Here is a 22,672-nt window from a genome sequence, read left to right as displayed (position 1 = left end):
TGTTAGGCTTCTCCTTAAAACAAAATCGCTTGTATGTCTGAAGGGATCAGGAAAAGAAGATGGGAGGAGCAAAAAAAGGAAAGTCACTCTTTTCCTGGAAAGCTTTGTTGTTTAATTCTTTTCCTGGAGTAAAAAATCCCAGCCACTCTGTAGGGAACAGAACATAAGCTTCTCTTTGATATCACCCCTCACCCAATAGTATCACTTCCCATTTTTCACCAACCGCTTCAAAGATCTTACGTCTGGGCTTCTCTAGTGACCATGCCAAACATTTAAATCCCCCACTTAAAGAAGTGCCAGAGCTGAAACAACCAAAAGAAAGACAAAGCAAGAGGAGAGAGGGTAGAAAGAGGGCAACACAATCGTGAAAGGATGATGGTTAATGAGACTTACTTTAGAGCCAAATAGTTTTCTTCCAACAGAGACGGTCATAGCAAACCCAGACAGGAGCAGGCAGGAGCAGAAACACGAGCCCTGCTCTCTAACTAGTGGTGTTATCACCCATTTGTGGCTCCTGAGAGAGAACAGTGGGGCAAGCCAGGCCTTAGCACTCTGCCTTGCATTGACAAGCATGGGCCTGGCCTTTCAGGTACACTTGGGATGGGCCTCTCTCCCCCATCTTAGGTTCTGCCGGAAGCCAGGGTGAGTCCTGTACAGATTCTGAACCCTTCTTTATGTGCACAGACCCAACTCTCATGCTTACCGATGTTGGTCTGTGCTACTCCTTCATACGGGCAGCAAGTCTGCACGAACCAAGGGTAAGCCATAGAAATCAGGAAAATGAGGAAGGTACAGAGCCTTCTAAGGAGCCCGAGAAGTGAGAGTTAGGGCAGAAAACCTCTTCAGTCCCTCCTTCACTGGGCCATTCTTTTACTTCTGAGTCACCCTCCACACCCCACCATTCAGATTGAGACTCGTCGCTCTTACCAGTTATGGACAGATGCCACAAATGCTGCCTTTTGTACGACTATGGCAATTTGACACGATGTTCTTCCTGTTGTATTTGAAATCTCCCCGTGCACCTCCTTTCAACTGGTTGTTTCTTAGCTGGATCGAGGAAAGACCAGCCTTGCATAAGACAAAGCCAGTGATCATCAGCCAGTGTGGAGCCTTGAGCAGTGCATGCGTAGTTATTCTAATTGGTTGATTGATGCAGGTTCTGTTGGAAAATACTGCATTTTAAGGAAGTGCAACCTTTTAACTTCTGACATGGAGTAGGCAGCATGCCAAGAGAAGGACTGGACTAGTCATAGAGCAATCCGTTGAGCTGTGGGCACTGAATTGAACACAAAATAAACAGCGTTCACAGATTCACAGAGGATCCAAGGAGTAGAGAGCCGGCAGGTAATTGTCAGGTACCACAGCAAATACCAGTAAGGTGATCTTGGCCCCTCCTGTTTGCCAGGTCCAGGTTTGGGCATGTCAGTTACCTGTACTACACTTCTTTTTTTTCCCCCCAGTGCTGCCATCTATATCTAATCTAATTTCCTTATGCAGAGCCCCATGGCTCAGAATCCTGGAATATCGGTGTCTTTAGTATTAAAAGACTCAATTAGCCCATGTGCACAGCGGGCTTCTCTCTCTTCCCCAAAAGGGCAGGACAACTTGTTTTTGTTGTTTTTTAATATATCCAAAAATAAAACTCATTACTCACATTTCCAGAGTTGGCCTGGTAAGAGTAAACAGAACCAAAGAATCATAAAATGTTTGGATTACTCCATATCTGCATCTCCAACATATAATACCCCTACCAAAGTGTCTATCCAGATTTTTCTTGGCTATCTCAGGGCAAAGAACTCTTCACCTTCCAAGGTGGTTCATACCATGGTTGATCATATTTAGAAGTTGAATAGTTTAAATTTGGACTTATTTGTTGGTTCAATTACAGGAAGAAATTTACCACAGCAAGTTAGCACTTACCAATGATATCTGGGGGCTACGTGTGGCTGCTGACCTCAATGGATGCAAATAGGATCTATGACCACAGAATATACCCCCACTCTCAACTTATATGTAACTCCTTGGTCAGCAGAATGGATAGACAAAATTGTACGCTGAATAGTACACATCTATTGACAGGACTAGAGGAATATTTATAAATCATAGATTTAAGTATTGATGATAAAGGCTTATATGGGAATCTTTCCTTGGTCACAGAGAAGGGAGCTAGATCTGGTCTACTTTGATTTTGGCTTGTAGGGGATCATGTGGAAACCAGGACAATATCACATTCTTGGAAATAAGATGTGCAGTTATTATGTCCTAGTTCCTTAGTCATTTTTACAGGTTTTTCCTCTTCTTTTTTGTCTTGAACCCATGTCTAGGTCAGAAAATCATAGAATTAAATTCCTAATACAGTTTTGGAACTGAAATTTTCCCAGAAGAAATCTTATCTGATTTTCTCATCCTAAAACTAGAAAACTGAGGCCTGGAAAAGGTAGGCAGCTAGCCCAAGCTCAAGAGCTCTCTTGAGATGAAGCCAGAACTAAAATAAGTCTCCCAGCTCCTAGTGGAGTGTTTTACTCTTTATTATCAATGATAATATGTTGAGTATGTACAGGGTGTGATGGTTTCTCTAACGTACTTTGGAGCAAGAACTATAGAAAGTTTTGTGGAACAGAGAAATGAGCCAACCCTGTAGTCTCCCCAGGTGGCAACCTTTTGTAGTGAGGATTGCTAACAGGCCTTTTAAATGATCGAAACACAACAAACAAACACATGGCAAACACTGTCTGATTGTATCTGCATGCAAATAAATCAAAATGATCCCCTGATAAGATGCTAGTTATTAAGGATCTACTGTGATCTAGGCACTTTACATACATTATTAGAGCTAATCTTCCCAATGACTCTCTAAGATTGGTGTTATTATGCTTGTTTTTCAGGTGAGTAAACTGAGGCTCAGAAGAATGATAGCCAATATAGCAGAGATAAGATTTAGAGCCCAGTCTTCTGACCTCAAAATCTGCTATTTTTCACCATGTCTACCATCTTCTCTAGATTTCTCAAATGCATTCTGTACCCCACCCACAACAAAGCCCAAACATTTTACATGGCTGGTGCTGGTATGGAAAAAACTTGAGGCTTTTTAAAAATTCCATGGCTATTAGTTTAATTATCTCATCAGTCAATTAAGGAAGTATCTCCTTCATTTATTGGTGTGTTCTTCATATTTAATGCATAGTATTAATGTATTAAATTAACAATATTGATGCATATTAAAACTGTAGCATCTGGTGTTAAGTGGCAATGCTTGATATATAAACTTATATAAATAAATAACATTCTGAATTATTTATTTACCAGTCATAATTTTAAAAATTGTTTATACCAAAACATATTTATAGTAAAGACTATCTGCAAAATTTAAAGTCAGAACTTGTGGGGTATTTTGCAGTAATGCTGAGTCCAGCATTTGGTTATAAATTCTTTGCATACTTTTTTCTTTAATGTATACATCTTAAAAATATATATTTTGATGTTTTAAATAGAAAACATGGATTAAATAAATATTTGCCTTAATAAAGAAAGAGCTACTTTCCAGGTTAGAGTAATACTTATATACCAACAATAGACCATGGATTCTAATAGTTGCAATGGTCCGAAAGTAAAAGAAAATGAAACGTATGATTTTAGCAGAATCCTTCTATTGCTGCTGTTAAAGTCTTGGGTGAAAGTCCATAAACAACACATAATGGTCCATGGGGAGTTTTACTGCAGAGGACGATTATGTGGCAGTTTAGAGAAGCCAGTCCTTGGGCTGATGAAAGAATGTCATCTTGTGAATAAAGTTGTTATGAGATGTAAGATGTATGATTTATACTCTTGTTTCATACCCAAGTGATATGTAAGCATCTTCTCTTCCTTCTAAAATTCACAGAGAATTCTTCAGTTCAAATATACAAACAATTAGAGTCAGCAATAGAAGTACAATAAAAATAGCTAACCTCCAGTGAGTGCTTAGTACAAGCCAGGCACTGTTGTATGCACTTACAGCTATTAACTCTCAGTCTTCATAGTAACTCGGTGCATAAGGAACTGTTATTATCTCTACTTTTACAAATGCCCAAGTTTGTACAGCTGCTACATGAGGGAGTCTTTGTTCAGAGCAAGGCAGCGGCTCCAGGGCCCGAGGTCTTTTTAACACAGTGCTTCACTGCCTCTATCAAGTCCTGGTCAGTGGACAGGTCTTCCACTCCAGAGACAGTAGCCCAAGTAGCAAGAGTGAAGTCTGCTATGTGATAAGTGTTTGAGGAGGATCTTTGTGGTTTCTGCCACCTCAATGCCACCATCTTCCTTACCATAGGGAACTTCCTATTTTGATGGGTGAGTCATCTAGTTATTCTTCGTGATCTTCAGTTCAATTTCCTCTTTAAGGAGAAGCTCATTCATGCTCAGAATTAGACTTGTCTTACTGGTTACCTCTGAATATTCTGTTGATCACTGCCTGAGGTTGAATAATCTTTTCTCTGCCAACATCTACTCTTCCCTAAACTTGAAAAATACCAGTCAATTCTCATCTTCCCCAAATGTAAGTCCCCAAAGAACAGGACTCACGTCTGTTGAAAAATGAGTGAATGACTCACCTCTGCGGCCTTTCTTGTCTCAGCAGTCCCCTAGACATCTGCTCTGGTATAGATCCTCTCAGTCACTGAACTCAGCAGACATTCATTGTGCAGTCACTATCGAAAGAGGATGTGAGGTCCTGCATATGGAGTGAGAACATTCATACTAGAAGATTCACACTTTCTTCATTCATCTGTTTGTTCATTCACTCAGTTAAGAACTTCCTGTGCCAAACACCTACAGTAAGTGGAGGCATGGATGTTAAGAATTAAGGATTTATACTGGAAATTCCTGGTTTCCAATTTGACTTCATCACCTAATACCTGTGAACTCAGGCAACTTTCTTAACCTCTCTGGGCCCCTGTTACATCATTTACAAAATGAAAAATATCAGTATCAACAGCCTTAGTTAGCTGTGATGGTTAAAAGAGATCACACATGTTACGTGTTTGATAAATGTCATCTGTTAGCTATCAGACATAATCCTTGTTCTCAAGGAACCAACAAACTCAGGAGAAGACAAATTATTAGAACATGAGGTACAAATAAAAATGATATGCGACTGGGCACAGTGACTCACACCTGTAATCTCAACTTTGGGAGACTTAGGTGGGAGGATTGCTTGAGACCAAGAGTTCAAAACCAGCCTGAGAAACATAGTGAGACCCCATCTCTAAAACAAAAAATATTAGCCAGGCGCGATGGCACATGCCTATAGTCCCACCTGCTCAGGACTCTGAGATGGGAGGATCACTTGAGACCAGGAGTTTGAGGCTGCAGTGAGCCATGATCATGCCACTGCACTCCAGCCTGGGTGACAGGGTGAGACCCTGTCTCTAAAATAAATAAGTAAATAAATAAATTTTTTTTTTAGAATGGTAAGTGGTGCTCAGATTAAGGTTGAGATGACTTACAACAGAGAAAATCAAGGAAGACTTCCTTTTAGAAGGAGGCTGCATTTGAGCAGGTCTGCACACACAAACATGCAGAGGACAGGCATTCCAGGAGGTGGAAATGCCCCAACAAACAAGTGGAGGTATTAAAGAGTAATTTCATGTTCTGAACTCCTGAGTCACTGGGTGATTAATTTGACAAAAGTATAAGAGACATAAAGGGGATAGACTGAGCCAATCCTAGAGAAAAGAGTTGGAAATATCTTGGTGAGTACCACAAAAACTAGTTGAGCAGTTTGGGTTCCATACAAACGGGCCAGGCGTGTAGCTGTACATTTATGTGCATTATTCACTAGTTTCTTTTGTGTTTTCAACTGTGGATGGGTGTGGACATCTGTATTCTTACCTTTAGATTTTAAGTCATCTTTTCCTTCATGTTTGGGGGATTTGATCGCCTCCCAGTGTGTTTAACCATCCATCATATCACCTGAGCTATTAGTAGTTCTATGAAGAAGCCTCATGGTGGAGATGAGCCCATTTTACCAATGAAGAAACTCACGTGGAGAGGTGAGATAACCCATCTGTGCCAACAGCTGTTACTTGAATGGGTTGGGGTGTGAATTTCAAGGCTCCTGATTCTAAGACCCTTTCTGATTTCTGAGGTGGAGGGATGCAAGCCCACTGCGAGTGGAAGCTGAGGCCATGTTTCCTTAGTGGCAAAGAAGAGAAATTTTGACAACAGGGCCCTCCAGCTTGGGGTTGCTTCTGCCACCACTAGCTACTCTCTTTTGCTGTGATTTGCAGCAATGAGTGCTATGCAAAATGAAATTAGCTATAGATATTTCCTTCCTATCCTGGGTGGCCTACTGGGTACCTTTCCTCTGGCCATACCTCAGGTTTCTTAAAGGGCTTCGAAAGAAATTGTTATTAACTGAACTTTGGAGTTATCTATGATGAAAATCCAGTCTCTCATTTCTTTTGTCCTCCACGGAAGAGTTGGGCTCTTAATGTGAACCTTGGGAAATCAGAGGTCCAGTTCGCTTTATTTAGATTTCAGGACACTAGATTTTTTTTGTTTGTGAAGAGTTCAAAGTTCTACTAAAGATAAAAGTATGCTATGTCCCAATGTCTTGACCAATTTAAGTAACTCATCTTCCTCTGCTCCAACTCCTAATTTCGTATTCCCTGAAGCTGGACATTCTCCCTTATTCCTTTCCTTAAGCAGTTATATAAAAGAGCAGTTTGGATAAGAACCAATTTTTAAGCATACCCTCACAGGCAAGTTGTTTGAGTGTAAATTATCTACATAAAATAATTTAAGTATATAGGTAATTATCTAACAATTTATCTGGAAGTTTGTGAGGTCTAAAAAGGAGGCTCTGCAACTATGTGCTCTGTGTGGTCTAAAGTGTGAACAGAAGTCCTTGCACATAGTAAGTGACCAATTATTTTTGGTAAATGAATTAATAATTGTGCATGTGTTTCTCTGGGTGAAGTGTAGAGCTACAGGCTGTGATCCCTTATAATGGTTTCTTTAGCTTAAGTTTTCTTATGCATTCCTGCCTGTTCCCCTCCCGCCTTCTGCCCACTACACACAAACAGACACACAGACACACATACACACACATCCATTCGTTAGCTTGAACATTTTGCCTATGTTCTATTGTGCCGAATACCTTGATTGAAGGCCGTTCAAGACCTTTTGAAATATATTTTTTATTTATATTTTATTCAAAATATATTCAAAATAGTTATATTCAAAAAATAACATATATATTCAATATACTGTATAATATAATATATAAATATATAATATTAATATATAATATATAATATTAATATAATATTAATATATATTAATATATAATATAATATATATTAATATATAATATAATATATATTAATATATAATATATAATATAATACAATATAACATATTCAAAAAATATATATTGTATTTTTTGAATATAACTAAAGGAAAAAGTTGTTTATTTTTTATTTTTACAGAGGTGTTATAAAATAGCAAGAACATCACACATACTAAAAACTTGTCTCTTTCTTTTTTTTTTTTTTTTTTTTTTTTTTTTTTTTTTTTGAGACGGAGTCTCGCTCTCTCGCCCAGGCTGGAGTGCAGTGGCGCTATCTCGGCTCACTGCAAGCTCCGCCTCCCGGGTTTACGCCATTCTCCTGCCTCAGCCTCCCGAGTAGCTGGGACTACAGGCGCCCGCCACCTCGCCCGGCTAATTTTTTTTTGTATTTTTAGTAGAGACGGGGTTTCATTGTGTTAGCCAGGATGGTATCGATCTCCTGACCTTCGTGATCCGCCCGTCTCGGCCTCCCAAAGTGCTGGGATTACAGGCTTGAGCCACCGCGCCCGGCCAACATCTTGTCTCTTTCATTTAACAGTTATGTGATCTTAGTCAAGTTTCTCAGATGCTTTGGGCTTTAGTTTCCTCATCTCTAAAATGGAGATAACAATGAAGAATTAAATGAGATCTTGAGAAATAAAATACTTATCCAGTCTCTGGCAAGTGCTCAGTAAATGTTTGTTAAGATGACAATAGTGATTCTTTTTTGTCTAGATGAAAGAAATGATATGATAATATTATAAGCTGTAAATTAACTTCATCTCTTGTGGTAAGAGATCAGATATAAAAATCCAATAGAATATTTTAATTATTCATGCATTTATTATTCATAGATTATTTATTTAACTAAAGTATTTGAGAAGGCTTACAATAAAATAGTATAAACAATATTATAGTCAACATTTGGATTAGTAAAAACATAAGTCAATTATTGAAACTTAATATTTATATAGTCATTTACAGACTACCTAAGGTATTTCCAAACATTATTTTAATCCTTAATTTTCACAATAACTACGTTAGGGAGGTATTATCATTTATCCTATCTGAGAGGGAGTGAAGTGACTTGTCCTACTTCTCTCTGCTTATATGTGGTTAAGGATGCAGAAGTGTCAGGAGCCCAGGGTCACAGTGTTATCTCTCTCAAATAAAAGAGCTAGGACTCAATTACTCCTTGGTGTTCACTGAAACCACTGGGTTCTCTTTTCTAAGGTCAAGGCTATACTGAAAAGGGAATAAGACAATAACCAACTGTGGCACTACATAGGTCTGATTTAAATCCTAGCCCTACTGCTGTCTAGGTGTTATGACCTGAGGCAAGTCACACAGTTCTCTGAGCTTTAGTCGACCAGTCTATTAGATAGAACAATGACACCTCACTGATTATTGGGAAGTTTAAATAAGACAGTGCTTACTATGGGGACAGACATGTAGTGCACTGGGCACTTGTGTATGTTGGGCTATTTACAAGTCTGACTTTGGCTTTGATGGCCCTGGGGCTAAAGAGTCTTGACTGTCAGAAGGTATGATGCCGAAAGAAGGTATGTGTGTTGGGAGACAGTGATGTCCGAAAGGAGGAAAACCAAGGTAAACAGAAAGAAGGGGAGCTTATGAAAGTGAATCGGAGTCCGTGGCTTCCCAGCCCATTGGACCTGGAAAGTAGACCACAGAGTATGGGAGAAGAATAGAATGGGAACCAGGAGATATGAGTTCTAGATATAGTGTTGCTAATTCAATCACGTGACAGCAGATTCCTCTGCTTTCTGAGCCTCAGTTTATTGTCCAAAAAAAAAAAGGTGGGGGCATCAGAGAATCTGATCTCTAAGGTTTCTTTCAGGTTTTATATTCTGTCACAAGTTCCAGGAAGCCAAGGTTTGGCAAGGGACATAAAAGGGCTGAACCCAGAAGTTGTGGGTGTGTCTATTTTGGTTCATAAATGCTAATTGATTTGAAATATTAAATACTTTACATTTTGTGTCTAAACAACTTTTTACCTTAGTTATATTCAAACCCTAAGACAATAAAGGTTATTATTCACCTTGATTCCATTCTATATCTTATGTATAGCAACAAACTTGAAAAAAATGTCATCTAAATCAGGCAAGAGTTGGATCTACCAGCAACTCTCAGTCTTCATGTGCCATAATAAGGGAACAAGTTGGATCAAAAGATTTCCAGCCGTGCTGTCACCTTAATGATCAGACTAGATCAGCTAATTATGAGAATGTCTCAGTGATAGACAGCAGGGCTCCTATCAAAACAAAGAGTGAAAAGAAAGAGAAGGAGCAAGAAGGAAAAGAGAGGAGGGGGTGAAGGAAGAAAAAGTAGACAGAAAAAGGGAAGAAGGAATTGACATGGATGGCAATTCAGGATTTACAAAGCACCTAAGCAAAGTAATATATCCCATCTTAATTCTCATAAACACCTCATAATTATTACACAATTGCAGAAGAGGAAAGAAAAGCCCAGAGAACTGAAGTGACTGCCATAGGCGAAATGAATTGACTCATTTTCTTTTGACATATCACCTTCTGTATTGTAAAAGAGTTCATGTGCATGGTCTCTGAGGATAAGACCTGTATTATATTCAGGCCTCTTCTCCCTGCAGAATCTGAGGTTCAAAATCCTACACATAGTAGGTGCTCAGTAGATGTGTTTTGGACAAATGAGCATATCTGCAGAAATAGACTTTTTTTTTTTGAGATAAAGTTTCACTCTGTCACCCAGGCTGGAGTACAGTGGTGTGATCTCAGCTCACTTCATCCTCCATCTTCCGGGTTCAAGTGATTCTTTTGCCCCAGCCCCTCGAGTAGCTGGGATCACAGGCATACACCACCATGCCTGGCCAAGTTTTTGTATTTTTAGTAGAGATAGGGTTTCTCCATGTTGACCAGGCTGGTCTTGAACTCCTGACCTCAGGTGATCCACCTGCCTCAGCCTCCCAAAGTGCTGGGATTACAGGTGTGAGCCACCGTGCCCGGCCCCAGAATATATCTTAAAGTCAGATGTTATAGAGCTGGAATTCTTTCTCCCCTGATTTCATTCTTTTGGTGATGGGCAGGATGTAGCTGGGACTGTCTACCCAGACATGACCACTCATCTTTTCAGGAATCAGTCTAAGAACTCAGATAAAGGCTTTTAGTCATTTATTGAGCAATTTCATGGAGCTATTTTGAACCCCATGAGTTATGAGAATTAAGATGGGATATATTACTTTGCTTAGTTCATGAGAGACACTTTGAGAAACTCTCAAACTGGTTATTTTCTGCCATGAGGTGGTTAGGCAGGAATTGTTTGTGACTCATATTCTGCAGAAGAGAAGACTGTGGTCTGAGGAAATTAAGTGGCTTGTTTGAGCTCACCCAGTGTGGAGTGGTTGAGCCTGGATTTGAAATCTTCCACTGAGGCTCTGGGCCCTGTTCCCAGAGTTCTTACTCTGTGTACATCTCTGGCACCTCCTGATATCTCAGCCAGCTAAATAGAAATGCTGCCTGCCTGAGCCTGAGCCATCTGGTATTGTTAACACTCATAGAATCAGGATAATATAACAGCCTTACAATCTAAAGAAAATGCTTTACATCAGTGTAGTCACTGTTGGATGACATAGTTACTTAGCACCTCTGTCTGTAAAATTGTTTAAGTTTCTCAGGAGAAAAGGAAAGCCTAAGTCATTTGGACTCTACAACTTGGTAGAAATGGCCCCATGAGGGTGTGACAGGATAAGACTCCTCAATCTACTCTACTTTTTCCAGTTGACTGCTCTGTCAACCCTTTGGCAGTGCCCAGAAATTTGCCATGTTGACTATGATCTCAAGGGGATAGTTGATTTTTAAGGTCATTATTTTTATATCTGAGAAAACAATAAATGTTTCCTAATTTGAGTTATTCTATCAGAGAACATACATGTGTTGCCCCCCAAAATAAAATAATTATGTATAAAAATATACAATATTTGTCCTTTAAAAAATAAATGTTAAAGTGGACAAAAGATACATTCAAAAAATAGAGTCATCATGTGAGAAAAGCAGCTCACTCTGAATATCATTCAATAAATATTTATTGAATGCCTATGATATATCACAGATACTTCTAAGCACTAGAGACAGAAAAGGGACAAGATCTCTGAACTCATAAAGCTTAATTCTAGTGAGAGGAAACACAAGAAAGACATGAATAGGAAATAGAACAGGGTCTGCTAAATGCTGTGCAGAATAGTTTAGGAAAAGGGGATAAAGAGCTACAAGACAGAGGGGATGATATTCAGTATATGTGATATTTGAGCTGAGATCTGAAGGATGGAGCACACCTGTGGCTATCTGAGAATAAGTGTCCCAGACAGAGGGAACACGGTTTGAAAAGGTCTTGTGGTTGGAGTAGGCTTGGGTGTCTTTAGAATAGAAAGGAGGCCAGGGTGACTGGAGCAGAGAGTGGGAGGTGAGGGGCTGGAGGCAGCAAAAGGGCCTGTTGGGTCTCACGGGTCTAGATGGGACTGTGGCTCTGACGCTCGAGGAGGTGGGGAGCACTGGAGGGTTTCGATCTGATCACCGTGGCTGCTCTGTGGAGAACAGACTTGGAGGAGTGATTGGAGGAGGAGGGTGGGATGGGGTGAGGAGAAGGGAGATGGATTAATAGGCCAGTCCAAGAGTTTAAGCTGGAAATGACTGTGGATTGGACCATAATAGTCTGTACTATTGGCGCCAAATAAAGAGAAATCATTGGGATATGTTTAGGGATAACTTAGAGTTAAAGGGTTGAATCATAAGAGAGAGAGTTTAAGGAAGTTTAAACTCAATTTAGTTATGTGATTTTTTCTACCACTCTAGAGTAATGCAAATAAACATTATCTTTGATAAATATATAGGCAATTTTTCCTTCCAGCTGTGGAAAATAATGTTCCATATGACTTCTTTTAGGTTTTTGTTTTGCTTTATATGTTTTGTTTTTTGCTTTTTGTTTTTTGAGACAGGGTCTCACGCTGTTGCCAACGTGTGATCGCAGCTCACTGCAGCCTCGAACTCCTGAGCTCGAGGATCCTCCCACTTCAGCCAGTGTGCACCACCATACTCAGCTAACTTTTGTTTGTTCGTTTGTTTTTAACTTTTTGTGGAGACAGGGTCTTGCTTTGTTATACAGGCTGGTTTTGAATTCCTGGGCTCAAGCAATCCCTCCTCCTTGGTCTTCTAAAGTGCTGGGGTTACAGGCGTGAGCCACTGCACCCGGCTGGCTTCTCTTAGTTCTTAATGACTTGAATCATTAAATGAGAGGCAAGCTAAATAATTTAGCTGATTCTTAAGTGTTAAGAGAAGCAAAAGAAAAAATCCTTAGGACTTCACAGAAGTTAATGGTAGAGTACATTACAATCAGAAAAGCTGAAATTCTCTCAGCTACATCAATATTACGGTCTTAACCTATGAAAGAAGCAGAGGTTGTTAAACTTGGAAGAGATCCCACTTTGTAGGTGAAGAAACTGAGACACACAAGGGAGATACACTGTCCAAGTTACATGAAAGTTATTGAGTTTGGACCAGAATCTGATTCTCAGTTTCACATTTGCCTTCTCCATTAGAAGTTTTCTTCAAAAATACACAAGTTGAACAGCCCTAATATGAAAATCTGAAATCTGAAATGCTCCAAAATCCAAAAGTTTTTGAGCACTGACATGATGCCATGAGTGGAAAATCCAACACATCAGTGTTTAACACAAACTTTATTTCATGTGCAAAATTATTAAATATATTGCATAAATTACCTTTAGGCTATGTGTATAAACATAAATGAATTTTGCATTTAGACTCGGGTCCCATCCCCAAGATAGCTCATTATGTATATGCAACTATTTCAAAATCTGAAGAAAAAAAAATTTTAATTGAAAATACTTCTGGTCCCAAGCATTTTGGATAAGAAATACTCAACATGTGCTTTGTTTCTGATACATTAGAGGGTTTCAAGTATATCATTTAGAGCTGCTGGCATTAAGAATCACAATCTTCTCCATTTGTTTAGCACCTAACAAGGACTCCTATGCACCCTAGTCTGGTCTCACCATCCTGTTTCCTTGCACTCCTCTCTCTGTCTCACACATTGCCTCACACAGCCCCGTGGGAATGGAAGCTCTTCTGCTCTGTCTGCTTTTTCTTTTCTCTTTGTTTTGTTTTGTTTTGTTTTGTTTTGTTTTTTTGAGATGGAATCTCCTCTGTCACCCAGGCTGGAGTGCAGTGGTGCAATCTCGGCTCACTGCAACCTCCACCTCCTGGGTTCAAGCAATTCTCCTGCCTCAGCCTCCTGAGTAGCTGGGACTACGGGCACACACCACTACACCCAGCTAATTATTATTATTATTATTATTTTTAGTAGAGATATGTTTCACCATGTTGGCCAAGATGGCTCAATCTCCTGACCTCTTGATCCGCCCGCCTCGGCCTCCCAGAGTGCTGGGATTACAGGTGTGAGCCACCGCGCCCTGCCTCTGTCTGCTCTTTCTTTGGCACTCTGCTTGATAGTTTTATCCCCTCACTTCCCAGAAATGGAGAAGCTAAGCAAATAATTTCTGGATGTTCTGATGGGTCAGGAGAACCCTCAAATTGTAATGTTTTATTTCCTCACAAAAAAAGATTTACATTTTCAAATCTTGGAATTTGCAAATGTGATTTTATTCTATTATTTTATATTTTCTCATGCATTTATTTACTGAGGCAGGAATACAGTATATATTCAAATGTCAAAAATCCATAGGATTCTTTCTTATGTCTATGATAGCACAACTCTGAAATAAAAAGCATGAAAACAAAGATCAACTGCCTTGGAAAGGCACTAGCAAAGCTAGACCCAGCTCTAAAGCTCAGTGGCCTTGTCACCTCCATCAAGGCCATTTTCCTTCAGAGTCTCCACCTTTCAACCTGTGAAATGAAGGAAACAGGAGGTGAAGGCCCTAATGCCAGGATCTGATGGGGAATCTCAAAGACTCATTCCCATGCCAGATCTTTTTTTCACGACCTCAGGTCCTTTTCTAGTCCCTTCTTCATCCTACAATTCCAACACCCTCCTTCATAGTCTCAAATTCTGCAATTCCCATTCAGGTCAATAAATATTTACTGACCAATAAATATTTCTTTTTATTGCTTCTCAGTGCCCAGGACAGCACTGAGAAGTCCTGGGCACAGTGAAGCAATAAAAAAGAAACATAAGACATCATTTCTTTCCTTAAGAAAAACTAATTGAAAAGAGAGAACTGTTTGCATTAGTGAAAAGTTGGCATTATAGTTTTTTATAAAAACGCAGTTTTAGTGTCTTTGTGCACTTTTAGTAATTCAAAATAAGCCCACAAAGCACTGCTTAGGAAAGCACTTAGAGGAATGCTTTAATTAATCCACTGAAATTCTTTGAAATGAACAAATCAAGGGCTTCTTTGTAAATGGGAGGGATCAGAGACTTGGAAAACAATTGATTCTCTTAAATATTTGAAACATTTTTGTCATAGTTTCACAATATTAATTTGTCCTATTATAGAAGAAAAATGTTTTTAAAAAGTCTAGAAACTTTCTGAAGGATCACATTTTCAGAATGATTGGAATCCAAAATCTGAATGAAAAGTAGAATCCCTCCAGTGAAATGCTTTGTTGTTCATTTCTGCTTGTCAAAATTCTAACTATCTTTGATGGTCGAATTCTAATATTACCTCATTTACAATAATAATAGTAAGTCTCTTTAAGTTTGTGTGGTTGACCATCTGGCCTGCCTCAGAGCACTCATCACCTCTTTCCTTGCAATAACAATTTGTGTATCTGCCATCTTTTGCCCTGGGCTGGGCTCCCTGAGAGCTGGCAGCGTGTCTACATCACCTGCTAGGACTATGCCTTGTAAGTAGCAGGTTTTTGCATGATGTTAGAGCAGTGGTCAGGTTGCCATTCTGTGATAGATTACTCTATCCGTTAGAAAACAGATTCACCTGTTCTAACAGAGACCCAAAGTAAAAATGGCTGAAACAAGGTAGATATTTCTTTCTTGTTTACATTAAAAAATCACCCACCAGGAGACAAGGGCTCGTAGAGTAGCTCCGAAGTGTGGGGAAGCGAAGTTCCTCCTAACTCGTTGCTGTATGTGATCTACTTGATATAAAATGGACTCTCCACCATGTCTGTGTTCCAGTCCATTGGAAGGAGGACAAGGGGAAGTGGAGGCCTCCTCTTTCTACTTCAGGCATAACTGGGCAGTTGTATGCATTGCTTCTACTCACATCCCATGGAGAACTTTGTCTTACGGTTCTGCCTACCCAGTGGTGTGCTGAAGCCCTGTCCTAGGGTTGTGTGAGACTGGATCGTGAGTCATGTGATAGCTTGAAATCTGCCACGGGAGAATTAACACCATAGAATTGGCAAGTGCTACATCTTATTTTTCTTCCATGAGAGCTGGTTGGTAAACATCTATCAGCAATCCACTTCACCTAGCTGCAAAGTAAGTTGAAACATAGAGTTGTTGTTGTTTTATTCGGATACCTAGATATCTAGCTAACAATTCTGTATTTAGAAGCAACAGGTTGTACTTCTATACAAGAAGCTAAGAATAGATATTTGCAAACAATTAGAAGTCTCTATAAACCTGACATTATTTGGAAACAGAGAACATTGGAAAACCTATGCATTTTACCATGAGAGAACAGATATATCTATACCTATGTATACATGGAAATTAATTGCTGTTGTCATCCAGTTGTGAAGTCTGTGTTAGAGAAAAGTTAAGCTTAGTATATGTGGGCTCAAGGTACATACCTCTAGATAGAGGTTACATGAGCCAAATTCTGTTCCTTATTGACTATAAGCACCGTCTAGAAATGCAGCTTTGGTTCCTATCACTGCAGGTATCCGCGCAGGAACTGAATCATTTATGGGGTTTCCACAGAGGAGATTCATTCTGACTGAAGGTTACCCTTGCCACTTCCAAGTCTCTGTTTATCCTTCAGATTTCAAGGATGCTTTTCCTGACCTCTGAGATTCTTATGGCTTCCAGGACTTTCCTTTGCTCCACTTACCAGTTTGTAATTGTTAGGATAATGGTCCAGTTAATGTCAGTCTCCTCAACTATACTGTAAAACCAGCAACTGTGTTGCTTTCTTACCATTGTGTCTGTTGCACAGAGCAAAGTGTGTGACCACAGTGGGCACTCATTAAATATGCACTGAATGAAGGATGGTTGCTGTGAGAGAGCAGTGTGAAAGTCCTTGTAAACTGATCATGATAATTATTATATCTAAATTAGACATTTAGATATAAAACAGAACAGAAAACAGGTGAAGGAAGTGGCAGTAAATACTACCAGTCATCTAGGGGGAACTGAATTTGATACTAGGCTTCTTGGAAACTAAGCACAAAAAGAGAACATGTTGTTAGTAATTTGTTTTTCTAAAGGGATAAAACTTATGGAAATCATCTAAAGCAGTCAATTCCTGGTGATTTATTAAAATTAGATTATTGTTTGCTTCCAGTTAATATTTAATATGATTAAATATCTCTTAACTTGAAAGAAAGGGAGGAAGGGAAGGAAGGAAGGAAGGAAGGAGGGAGGGAGGGGGAGGTAAGGGAGGGAGGGAGGGAGGAACAAAGGAAGGAAGGAAGGAAGGAAGGAAGGAAAGGAAGGAAGGAAGGAAAGGAAGGAAGGAAGAAAGATGAAAAAAAACCTTCCTCTACTGGCCTCCAGCAATTATCCTACTACCCAAATTCCTTCATACATTGTCTGTACTTACTCTGTCTACTTCCTTACCTCCTATTCATGTTTGTTTTGCTCCTACCTTCACCATTCTATCAGAGCTGCCGTCAAGAAGGGCAACGGTAAATTTGTCCTGGCTCTATCTCTGCTTCGATCTTTATTACAGTAGACATTTCTTAATTATTCGAAATTCTTGATCCTGACTAGATCATGTCCCTTAGTTCTGTCACATCAAATTTCACTGGTTCTCTTCTTGTTTTTCTGGATGTTCTTTCTCAGTCTCTTTTAAGGGCTGCTTGAGCTCTGTTATTCTACTGAATGTTGTTCCTCTGGTTTTAAAAATATTTTCTTTGACCCTTTCTCACTCTACAAGTTCTCTCTTAAAATGTTATATACTCTTTTGGTTTTAATTACTCTCTTGATTCTAATGACTCCCAATTTTAGATTTTTAGACTAGATTGTCCATCTGAATTTCAAACCTATATGTATACCTTCCTCCTGGGTATCTCATAAGCACCTTGAATTCAGCATGCCCCAAGCACAGCCAATATTACCCCCTCTCCTTAACCTTTTATTCCTCCTGTGTTTCCATCTCAAGGAAGGACCCTGCCTTCCCCCAGCCTGTCTCTCAAGGCAGAAACCTTGCTATTGTCTTTAACCCTCCGTCGCTGTGACTCTCCATCCCTAAGCACTCAGCCGCCAAGTCCTATCAACTCTACTTCCTAAAGCTCTCTCAAATTTGTCTACTGAACCCTATCCCCAGTGTCACTGCCTAACTGCAGTTCCCAGGATTGCTGCCACAGCTCTTAACCCAGCTCCCAGCCCTGGGTTTGCTTTCCTTCTGATTTCCCACAAACCACCCCAAGTGGTCTTTCTAAAGCACACTCTAAACTTATATTTGTCCTGCTTAAAACTTTTTTTTTTTTTACATGGCCTTCAGGATAAAGCCCTGACTCAACAGTGAGGCTTCGGTGGCCCTGCCTGATCTTATTTCTGCTCATTTTCCAGCCTTATCTTCTCCTTTTCCCAAACCTCACTCCTAATTTCACTCTCCCTGCAGCTGAACAGCATCTGCTTATCAGGACACCTGGACCTCTCTTGCCTCAGGTCATTGCATGTGCTGTATCCATCCCTCCACATTTGTTCTGGATTACTTCAATCATTCCTTCACTCTCATCTTAGAAGTAACATCATTTGTTTATTCATTCAAGAAATATTTACTGAGCAGCTACTATGTGTCAGGCACTTATAATACAACAGTGAGCGAGAAACACATGGTCTTTGCCCTAAGAGGCTTTCCTTGACTTTCTAAGACTGAGTTGTCTTCCACAGAACACTGTCCTTACCCCACATGGCACTGTCTCCAGTGTATTTTAATGACTTTTAAACCAGTGTCAACCAACATTTTATGTAAAGGGACAGATTAGGAATAGTCAACATTTTGGTCTTGCAGGACATAAGGTCTCTGTCAGAACTATTCAATTCTGCAGTTGTGGAGGAACAGTGGCTAACAGATCATACATAAATGAATTGGTATGGCATATTCCAATAAAACTTTATTTATAAAACAAACGGTGATCCAGAGATGGCCCATTGGCCATAGTTTGCTGACCCCTGGTCTAAACAGCTAAACTAGGATGTTTTTATTTACCTTTGCATCCACAGTGCAAACATAGTATTGGACATAGGGACTTCTCAATACAAGTTTGTTGGATGAATAAGTGAATGGTAAATGAACAAATTAGGCTGGACCTGTTTGCTCTTTTTCCTCTGTGGCCATATCTTCTTGGTCACAATATGCTCCATATTTATTCTGTGTAGTCAGTGACACCCTCTCCCCTCACTTCAGATAGTTTTCATCTCCTGTGTTCATCTAAACATTTGTGTTAAGCAAATACTATATCAGAAATGTGGGTTACTTTGGTGGTAGTCATTGAGATTTAAAGCCTTTGTTACTACCCCTCAAGCATTCCCCACAGCATCGTGTTTGCTTTTCTTTTAGGTATGGTAGTTAAATTTTGTACTGTGTAGTTATGCTTCATATATTGATTATAGACTTTAGTAATTCTGTGTGCATATAGACGTATTCATTCCTTTGTTGCATAAATATTTGTTTAAATTTACCTTAAAATCTTTCTGGAGCATGTAGGATATTATAAACAAACCTCAATTAAATCAATGTGTAAAGCACTTATTATGTACAAGGCATCAGGAGAAGTTTTAGTGTGCAGTGGGGACAAAGATAATTCACATAAGGTATTGTCACTAAGGGACTTATCTAGTGGAAAGGAGGTAAGAATATAAACAAATGATTATAATACAATGTAGAAAGTGTTAACCTCTTTAAGAAAGGAATCAGAAAATCTTAGGAATTAAAATCATCTTGGGCCAAAGAGATCAAAAAAGGCTCAGAGGGAGAAGTATTTGATCTGGAAATGAAAAGGTAGATATGGTAGGTATTCAGGATACTAATACGATACCAAAGGGTCTTCGAGACAGAGAAAAGTATAGGCACATCCACAAGTTACTAGAAAGCAAGTTTTAATGAAGCTACAACCCGGGACTGGCTGATAAAAGTGAAGCCAAATCCCTTCAAGAAGGTGCCAAGTCCATTCTGGTCTGGAATGCATTGATAATTGGGACATTATGCTCAGAGACTCCAAATTGACATTCTGTCGTCATCCCTCTTGGAATAGAAACTCTGATCCTTTAAAGTAATTAGCACCAATTTGGAGCATGTGTGCAAAAATAAATCACCAGTGTCCAAAAACAGATACATTAGGTTCAATGGTTACGAAGCAAATGTTCTTATTAGCTCCGCCTACGTAAACAAAATCAGAAGTAATTAGCATTTAAAAATAGAAAAGACAAGAAGAGATCACAGTTCCCACTGGAAAATTATTATTTATATAAAGGTCCACAATGCTGACACACATGACTTGCCCTTCCTGGTCTCAGTCCTGTTTTTCAATGGCTACAGGATCAGTTTTCTTTCCCGAGGGAAAGGAGAAGAAACTGTGATTCTGTGCCTTTCAAACGTCTTGGTTGAAATTGAAAGGTGTGTGTTCTCCACCAGACAAAAAAGTATCTTTGCTCCGTCTCCTCCTCCCTACCTCTTCATTGTGCCTCATCCCATCCTCTTCTTGGGTGAGGAGTTTGCTGTGTCTCGAGATTGTGAGCAGAATCCGCCTCCAGATTGCAGGAAATACTATTGACCTTTGCACACAAGACACCTACCTGTTGGAGAAAGCGTCAGTAGCCCACATTGAAAGGCAGCAGCTCTCATTAACTCACCTGTGCACACTTCGAAGTGGCCCTTGACATCTTCTCCAGAACATGTTACATCTCTTCAAGGACGAAGCCTCACTGTTGGCGTCAGGTGTCAGAATGGGGAGGTGAAATGGCCATGGAGCTCCTGAGAAGCTGAGGAGGAGACATGGGCATGCTTAGCATAAGAAAAAGAGCCCTGACCAATGGCCCAACAAGCCTCTGGGTCCCAGCTATGCCACTGACATACTCTGTAACCTTGGTCAAGCCACGTGCTTTTTCTGGGTCTCAGTTTCCTTAGGGCTAAACTGGATCATCCTCTTCATCCTCTTGCTCTAGGATGCCATACAGATTTCTACCCTTTTAAAGACATAGCTTCAGTCTTTTATCTGCCTTTCTCCATCTGCTGTCTTGGAAAGATGTGGTGAATAGCGTGATTTGCGGTGGGGAGGGTAAGACTTGCACATTTCTCTAGTCCTCACTTATAAAATGTGTGAAAATATGCCCCACACTTCCTTCCCCAAAAGACTGTGGCTTTACTAACACAGGACAAATAAACCTGGACGACACAGAAGGTCCTCTTCGCGGGGTCATGGTAGAACCCAACAAATCACTCTCAGTCCTAGAAACAAATGTCACATTTAAAGCTGAGGAGAACTTGGAATATAATTGAGGACTAAAGAGAAAGGACTTTGCTCAAAGTAGCATGTTAAAGGCAGAACCATGTTTCAAACCTTTTGGTTCTAAATCATCTTTCTAGCATTTTGTTCTTCTGGCTTTTTTGGATGTCTAACCTCGAATTGGGGCTGAGGAATTGATTGGCATGCATCCACTTTAAGTAAAATTATCAGTGGCATTGGAATGTGAGAGTGGACCACTCCACTGGATGGATTAAATCTTTGACTCTTAGTTTTTGTTAGGGTTTAGTTCATTTTTGTGCCTTTTTTCCAAATTATTTGTGTTTTTTTTCCTTTTAATTAATACCAGTCCCTCTGGCTATCTTACACACCTGCTAATGGTTGGGTCTTTTTGTTTGTGCAACAGTTGAAGACTTGGCTCAAATATCTCCTTCTCTGAGTATTTTACCGTCTTCCACAGCCAGTCTATATTCCATGGCACTTCATCCGTATTTTCCTTAATGATTACCTCAAGCTTTTCTAAGGTCCATCTCCTCTGTTAAGTTGTCAGCTCTCTGAGAACTGGGAACATCTTCGTGTCCTTGTTTCCAATGCCAGAAATGCTCTTCAGTTATGCTTATTGAATGAACGAATAGAAGAAATAAGAACTTCATCTGTAACCTGATTATACCCTGGGAGCCCCTCAGAGTGACAGCAAACATAGCAGTGGCCTCCACTTCATTCTTTATCAAGAATCAAGAAAGGTCAAAGAATGGCCAGCTCTGTCTTGGCTGTATCTGATCTCTTATGTTGTTATACCTATGAATAAGTGGCACTCATCCGTGACTACCCAAGTGTAGGCTGAGTACACAGAGTGACCCGGCCTAGGCTCAAGAGGTGAAGGAAAAGAACAAAAAGACAACTTGCAAACTTTGGGTTGCCAGTCTCAGCATGAGGGCCTCCCAGAACTAACCCCCAACTGGCTTTGGCTACGGGCCCGGATCTGTTCTCTGGGCACCAGCACTGGTCAACTTGGTTATTGCGAGTGGAATGTGACAAGGGTCAGGCACCAGGGGTGGTACCTGAAACTGTTTTGGAAAGAGTGAAAGACAATGTGGTCTCTTTGCTCAGACACTTGAAGGAGGAGAGAAGGGGAAGATTATACAAAGAGCCATTTGAATTCTATCCAATATGGCAGGCAGAAAAGCAAAAGAGAGGGTTCTGAAATATCGGTGAAAGATTAGAGAAGGAGGGCGAATCCAGAGTGAGGGTATTGGAATAAGGAAGACAGAGGTGAAAAAGACAGAACAAATAAACATGGGAAGGAAGAGGGAGGAAGTAAGGAGGAAGGGAGGAAGGAAAGAAGAAAGAGAGGAGGAAGGGAAGGAGGGAGGGAGGAAAGTAGGGAAGGAGGAAGGGAGAGAGGGAGAAAAAGGGAAGGAAGGGGGGAGGAAGGGAGGGAAGATGGAAAGGAGGGAGGGAGAGAAGAGAGAAGGAAAGAAGGAAAGGGGGAGGGAGGTCAGTCAGTTAAAATGAGAAAAAAGAAAAAAATCAGCTAGGGAGAGGGCGAGAGAAAAGTTGGGAGAGAAAAAAGAGAAGTGGAGAGCCATGAGGACAAGACTCAGGACAACTTAAAATGTGCCAGACCTGCTCAGCTCCAGAAACTTCCTTTTGTAAGCCTGGCACGGGGAAGATCTGTGCACAGAGGAAAATGTGCTGACTCCTGCCTAGGGCCTGTCAGAGGAGAGAAACAGATCAATTA

The 22,672-nt window shown here is 40.1% G+C and overlaps 1 protein-coding gene and 1 long non-coding RNA gene across 6 annotated transcripts in view; one reads left to right on the top strand and one right to left on the bottom strand.

Moving 5' to 3' along the window:
* LOC106997166 (uncharacterized) overlaps positions 1–22,672 on the top strand; it is a 102,563-nt gene that overhangs the window by 27,546 nt on the left and 52,345 nt on the right. The window lies entirely within an intron of this gene.
* Positions 96–22,611, bottom strand: LOC144338989 (uncharacterized). The gene is made up of 4 exons (XR_013413510.1): positions 22,558–22,611; positions 20,321–20,449; positions 4,587–4,705; positions 96–1,159 (listed from the first exon to the last, which is right to left on the bottom strand). It is a non-coding gene; the product is annotated as an uncharacterized LOC144338989 (long non-coding RNA).

This window comes from Macaca mulatta, chromosome 2 (assembly GCF_049350105.2).
Source record: "Macaca mulatta isolate MMU2019108-1 chromosome 2, T2T-MMU8v2.0, whole genome shotgun sequence".
In the NCBI taxonomy this organism is placed as follows: domain Eukaryota; kingdom Metazoa; phylum Chordata; class Mammalia; order Primates; family Cercopithecidae; genus Macaca; species Macaca mulatta.
Note: the sequence above shows the minus strand (reverse complement) of the source record. Positions and strands in the feature narration are given on the sequence as shown.